Raw genomic sequence first — 7172 nt, forward strand, 5'->3', positions numbered from 1 at the left:
GAGGAACTGTCTTTATTGTTCTGTATCATTGTCTGGGATCAGGTCTGCTACTCTCCTCACTCCCTAACTTTTACCGTTCAAAAGGAATTGTTTTACAAAAAGCGACGATTCTCCAAGTAACAAAATCCTCTGTAGACGTATTCCTCAGTAAAGAACCCAATTTATTAGTACATAATGTATTTGCCGGCCGGCTATGCCTTACACCATTAATTCTGGTAGAAGAGGGGAGATGAGAAAGATGTAGCTCGCGTGTAGCTTGCGTGAGCGGGGGAAACGTCAAAGGGAACAGGAAAATGACAACACTCGAAATCCTTGTTACCACGTCTAACATCGCTATCTTTATTAGTTTTGTTGAAACCGTGCAACTCTCATTTTGTAGTGATATATAGGGAGCTCCAGTTTATGCATTTTAAATTTACTTCAGACAATGGACTTGGGAGAACCATATGACTGAAAAACGTTAACGTAAGCCTGCGATCAATTAAAAGCTAATAACTGGTCAGCGGAAAAAACGTGACCTCGATGAATTGTCACCTGAGCCCGCGATATGGTCATGTGACTCTGATCAGCTGTCAATTTATAATATGGACGTCTATCATCAAGTTAAACATAGGTCACAGCCTGCCACACTAGCTAGAAAGTTTTACATTTCACATTAACTTCCCCGTGGTGCGACAGACGAGCGGACAAACGGTCACGTGATCACCAAAATCTCTCGGGTGGACGGATAAACAAATTTTCTTAGGTATGGGGATCCGCTCGCGCACGCCTGGAGCTCCGCTATTAGTAACTCCATGTGTCTCAGCCAATCGGAATTTAGCGGGCGCCAGCGGCCCCAGAAATGCGACCCTTTCGTCTCCCCATTACCGTCTCCCTTTCTCTCTCCCGCCCTTCTCGATGTCAAGGGCCGTTGAAGGTGGTTCAAAGGCTGACCGGTCGCTCACAAAACTCTGTGAAAATTTATAAGCACGCATTTACCAGACTTTTCTTATCAGGCTGGATTGTCAAGGTTTTGCTAATTACTTGTAAGAGGAGATCCAATCCTGCTCAGCTCGAGGGTTTTAACTGTTTTTGTTCTTGAAACGTCCCATGCAGGGGACGAAAAAAAGAAAGAGAGGTTACCAGAGGACCCCGAGAAAAATCTACAGCTATAGGCATTAGCAAAGAGAAGATTTTAATTACCACTCAGACACTCCAGACTCGAGAGTTTATTCAGAACTTAGAATATCACCAAAAGCAATTGATTTAAGGTTTCTCAATATGATTTAGCGAACATTGCAGGCCAGTTATATACTGAAATTAGAAAACTGATCAGCATTAGTTCTGTGGCAAACGCAGTCGAGCTTCTGCTCACAGACATGTTTCGTCGACTCGCTGTAAAGACACAACAAAACGAAAATCAGGTTAGAGCACAATTTTTTGTTGTGCTTTTCATTGTAGCAAAATAGAAACTTGCGATGTTAAGCATAAACTTAAAACGAAGAAGCTAAAAAGCGCACATTTCCTTCCTCGTTGAAAATATCGGAAATTTCCGACCCTACTAACTGGCAGTGTTTCACAGGTAATGTACTGATTAATGATAGAGAAATTTGGTTTTCTCTATAATTATGATGCACTAATTAATTATGATGCACTCCTGACAAGGAATTGTTCAACTATAGTAGTTCAGCTTCTTCACTGTCAACTCACACAGTTGACTGTTGGGGTTTATACACTTGAAAGGGTCACTTGGCTCTATTGTATCTACGTTTCTTTCGTGTTTTACAGAGTTTTGGGTTAAATTTCAAATAGCTTGGGACCAGCTATGGCGGCTTTTTCCCTTCAGTCTTGTTGTGTAAATAACGCTCTACGGTTTGTTTGAGTACCCTTGTCCTTTGAGATATACCACCCTATTTTATCTTCACCATTTCAACACCCTAAAAAGCGTTAGATTTGGTGGTTACAAAAGCTTTTTTTATTATACCCTGAGTACCTTAAAATAAAGAACCTCTTGAAAAGTGTGGACACAAAATAACAGTGGCCGACCCACAGGAGCCCCCCTCCCCCCCGCCTCACATTTTTAGACCAAACTGAGGACCGAAATAATTTTTTTTTGAGACCGCCCCCCTCCTTATCTCAGGGTTTGGATGACTGCCCCCTCCCCCCCCCCCCCCCCCCGCCCCCTTATCTGAAGGTCAGGATCCGCCACTGAATAAAAGCAGTGCCAGTGAGAATCGAGGCAAACCACGCGTCGTCTTCCTCCATTTTGCCTAGCAGTAGTCTCTTATGATTGGATGTTTCGTTGTAGATGGCTAAGCGAAGAGACGGGGCGCTTTCCATTTAGTCAAAATTTCCGGAATTTCCGGTTCGGGGGTAAATGGAACACGCTTCGTCGGTTCGTCCCACTGGAAAATTCCCAGAAAAAGTGGAAAATCTAAAAAGGTGGTCCCGTTTTCCCGGTTGGAATTTCCGAACGGAATGTCGTATTCCATTTACGTTTCTCGTAGTTTGCCGCCACGTACCGCGATTTACGACCAAATGGAACAACTTTTTACCAATCGGAAATTCCACTTTTGCTACCACCGAAATTTCTGGGTTTTTTTCCTAAATGGAAAGCGCTCACGCTCTCCCTATCTGGGCTCGGCTTAATACATCTAGCCTGCGTTGCAGCCGGCCCACACACTCGTCTAAACATCGAACATAGGCAGGGTTATGGGCTCCTGGTCAGGACATAGGACAGCGATTAAAAAACCCTCTTGCTTCATTCACGTCCTGCTTCTCGATAAGATTCAAAAGTTCTTGTTGTTCTGAGGTAAAAATGTCTCCAGTATCAAATTCGTCGTTATAGCCAAGTCAGGTTTGCTCAGCGTCTTAGAGGTCCTTAGAGTTTTCGTTTCGAAGATTAAGCCATCATCACTTCTAGCACGTAGAGCTTCTTGGTCTGAAATGAGACTCTTTTGAGGAAACATTTCAACACTGCGCACGTCTGATTTCTAGTAATAGATTCGGATTCCTGCTTGCCTCCATGAAAATTAAATTCCAGACGACTATTATTTCGCTCTGTGGCCTGCAAAAGCCCCACGAAAGATTTCGCGCCTTTCTGAGAAACGGAGTCAAATTTTAAGTCAAATTGAGCGTGCCGCCCGGCAAGAAACTAAGAACTAGTGTCCAGCTCCCTCACATGAAAAAATGAAAATGGCGTCCTCTCAAGGAAGAAACAGAGGCCCCGGTCAGCAATCTACGTTTGCATTTCGGCTTATTAATCCAGAATTATTCATCAAACCCGTGAGTAAACGTTAAATTTATAATTTAAGTTTCTTAGATAAGTTTGTTTTTGGTTGGGGGTTCAGTTTTTCGGGTCTTTTTTCGGGTTTTTCGCCAAGCAAGATTTGGTCAGCTGACCCACGTCACCTAGAAACAGTTCTCATTTTTACAGAAGTTTTAAAATCAGACTCCACGCCAACAAAACTTAGATGTTACAAAACTAAATCGTCTAAAATTGATCGTGATGTTTACCGCTGCAGCTTTAATGGGACGTCCAATACCCATAATCCCCTCTGGAAGTCCCTCCACAAGGGAGTTTGGAACATCTAACGACTTTTTACCCATTTCTCAGTACTTTTGCCAGCTCTAGGTTCAGAATCTGGCATTTTTTTGTCTTTTGGGGGTTGGCAAGTCTGTATATAGGTATACTGGTATGTGCTCCTGTGAAGGGTATGGTTTTTTAGTCTGGGATAAGGTAAAGAAATCAGAGAGTTTGGTTCTAGATTCAATATGGAATCATTTTTCAAGAAACTGATCACTTGGTTGAAGATTTTAGTCTAGACTAGGGAAACAAGGAATTATCCCACAACTCAGCTTAATAGCAAAGTAAGTGTTGACATTGATCTAGTAATTAACAGAAAACAGTGACTCAAAGGTAGGGAGAGATTTTGGAAGTAAAGTCTAGTATAGGGTAGCAAAATTCAGCCAAACTAGGTCTGGTATGGACTGATAACTCTGGGGTTCAAGCAACACCTTCCTAACCAAACTTTCCTAAAGTACCCCTGCCTCAAGTCCCTTCCCTCTCCTCCCTGTAGATCAAAACTGAATGTGACTTTTTTTTTTAACAAGACAGACAGATGTTGTTGAAAATTTGGGAATGATTTATTTTCAGTTTTTCCCTAACTGTCGATGAAAAGAATTTTGATGTTGTAACCATCTAAACTTATTCTCACTTACATTTGAGTTCCAGTTAGACCTCATATTGAAGCTATAGGGCAAACTCGTAAGTGTACCTTTGTTGAAAGCCAGACCCAAACTGTGGTTCATTTTGTCACTATGGGTCAAACCAGCTTGAATTTATGCAATCTGGTTTCACTATCAAATTAAGCCTTTTAAGTGAAATCATGATTTCACTTTTCATATTGCTGTTTTCTAACACAACCCAATATTGTACATTGTAGAACAAAGTGGTAATGATCAGTGGTACGGTGGCTATTGTTGGCTGTGTTCTCTTTCTTGGATACATGAATTTAACTGGAGGAAAAAAACATACCGTGTCTGTGTCTGTGCAGAATGGAAAGCCTGTGAAAAGCAAATGGGACTGACGTGCCTGATGGATAATAAACGTTAAGCTATCCAATTATTTCAAGAACAAAAGGATACAAATCCTGTGCCTTGAACTGTTCCTTGTAGGTTCAAGAAAACAGATGCTGGCCTTAGCCTCTTGTCCTCCCAGCTTACATTTTATGGTTGATAAATACCTGTAAAAAGGCAGAATAACTGTTTCTGGATGGAAGGAAAATATTTCAAAAGAAAAGCCATTCTTCATACCATAATAAATAATAATGCCAAAATATTATTTCAAGGGAACATGAACGAAAGCTTGTTTCAATTTTGTATTAATAATAAAGGCAACTAAACTCATAACCTTATTAAAAAGTTGCCATGTACAGTGTCTATTTAGATTTCTGACAGAGCCATGCATGGTTTATACATAATTTACACTTAGATCATCTCTACTACTGTCTGGATAAGCAGGCACCCATTGCTTGAAGAAATGAATCCACCACTGCTGCCTCTGCCTTGGCTTGACCCCGACCTGGGGGGGGGGGGGGGTGGGTTACTCCACAAAGTTTTATACGGTGAAGCTCTGCCCTGGGGCTTCAGTGCTTACTTTGCCTTGTCCAACCCTTTAGCCTTTACAGGGTGCAAAGAAAATCGTTTTTACAGCTTGCCATTCGGGCAAGTTGAAGCTAACATTTACTAGCCCAGACGTCATTTCAACTAGCCCCAAAAGCTTTTTGATGAGCAGAATTGATTTCACAGTTCTTCTGTTATTCGAATTCCTAAAAAAAAATCACTTGCCCATCGGGCAAGCTTAAAACAGAATTCACTAGCCCAATAGCAAAATCCACTAGCCCCGGGCTATTGGACACTACTTTCTTTGCACGCTGCTTTTATATACCATTTTTGAGAGGAAAGGTACCCCTTTTGTACACCTTCTGTTGACAAATGGTACCTCTTTTACATACTAGTTAAGACTTTTGCATCCCTTTTAGCTACTGTAAAGGCACTGTATTAAAAATATGAATAACTCACAAAACCAGAACGTTTTCTCAACTTTTCCACAGCCACAAAATGCATCTGTTAGTCCATTTGGGCCTTCTTATGATGGAAATGACAGATTCCCCTACCCTTAAATATACTTCAACTAGAAAAATCCTTACCCTTTCATTCACATGAAGCCTGAAAAAGGCACCCCTCTTGGGCAGAGTTTCCCCATATATACCATTATAAGGAGTGCCCCCCCCCCCGGCGGCTTGACCTTCACATGGCTAGGATGACCTCATAGAAAAAACAGCCTGACTCCCATATGGGAGCCCCCAGTGTCCTCAGTTAGTACCTCTGTATTAAAACATGAAAAGTTAATAAAGTTGTTTTCTTAAAACTAAATAATGGCCGAAAAGTGTTACATTTACACTACTATGATTACATTGAAATTAACCATAGTTCACCATCTTTTTTAATACTGCTTTCACCAAATGTTGCTTTGCAAAAATGTAGTCTTCTAATTTCTCCTTATTTTTTTCTCTCTAACCAAAAAAGCATTCATTAGACTCATTACAGCCATTCCTTTCTCCCCTCTTCATCAAATATGAACTACTTTTCCCAAAGGGGGGGGGGGGGTTCAGAAGTCCAACCCCTTCACCCTTTTGACAGCAAAGCTAACCCTTCCGTGTGCCTTCAAATGAAAAATGGTGCCCCTTTCACACACTTACTGATGGTAAGTTTATTTGACATAATACATGGCATTAAAAAGATTTAACCATAAGATACATCAGCATCGGTTCAAAATATTTTAGTTAAAGTCCCTTTTAAACACCAAAATAACCGATTTTTATACCACTTCATATTCTCTGCTCGTGAAATTCCTGCCCTTGTATATTTGGGAAGCTGACTGAAAAAAGTACCCCTTTTTGTGCAGAGCCCCCACCCTGAATAGGCCATGATATGGACGATCCCCCTGGAAATTGAAGGAGCCAATAATGCCTTGTGATCAAAATAATTCATTCCCATTATTTACACACTGTCTGTAGCTTATTTCCAGTCTTCAATTATTAACTTCAGCACCTAAGGGTGGGTCGGGGGAAGGGCACTTAAGGTAAGTTTGGGTAGAGGTGTGCTACCATGGCCTTCAAACTCTAACCCTGGTTAAGGCGAACCTTTTTCATTTCTCTAACCTACCCTTTTTAGACAAGAGACCCTATTTCATGGCCCTGATTCATTTTGTTTTCAATACAGAATTAAGTAATTTTTTAAACATAACATCAAAAGAAAATGGTTGGTGCCACACATGTAGACTGCTCATCGCCAGCCGCCGCCGCCTTCACAGCTGGCAGCAGGTATATTTTACAGGTCACATTCCACAGGTCAGAATATAGGTCGCCGTGCTACAGATTAATGAAAAGGATCATAAGTGTGTGCTAGCCCTAATCCCTATCCAAAATGTTGTTTTTGATCAAGGGCATTTAATTTACCTATCAATAAAATAGTGTCCTGTAATCATGACCTGTGGAATATGACCTGTCATGGTCAAACCACTCCCTGAACACTGATCCTTGCATAAACAAGCGCCGGGCACATAACCGTTTAGAACTGAGGCCAAATAAGGGAGTGCCCCCCCCCCCCCCACCCCAACAACACCCGGG

This window comes from Porites lutea, chromosome 4 (assembly GCF_958299795.1).
Source record: "Porites lutea chromosome 4, jaPorLute2.1, whole genome shotgun sequence".
NCBI lineage: Eukaryota > Metazoa > Cnidaria > Anthozoa > Scleractinia > Poritidae > Porites > Porites lutea.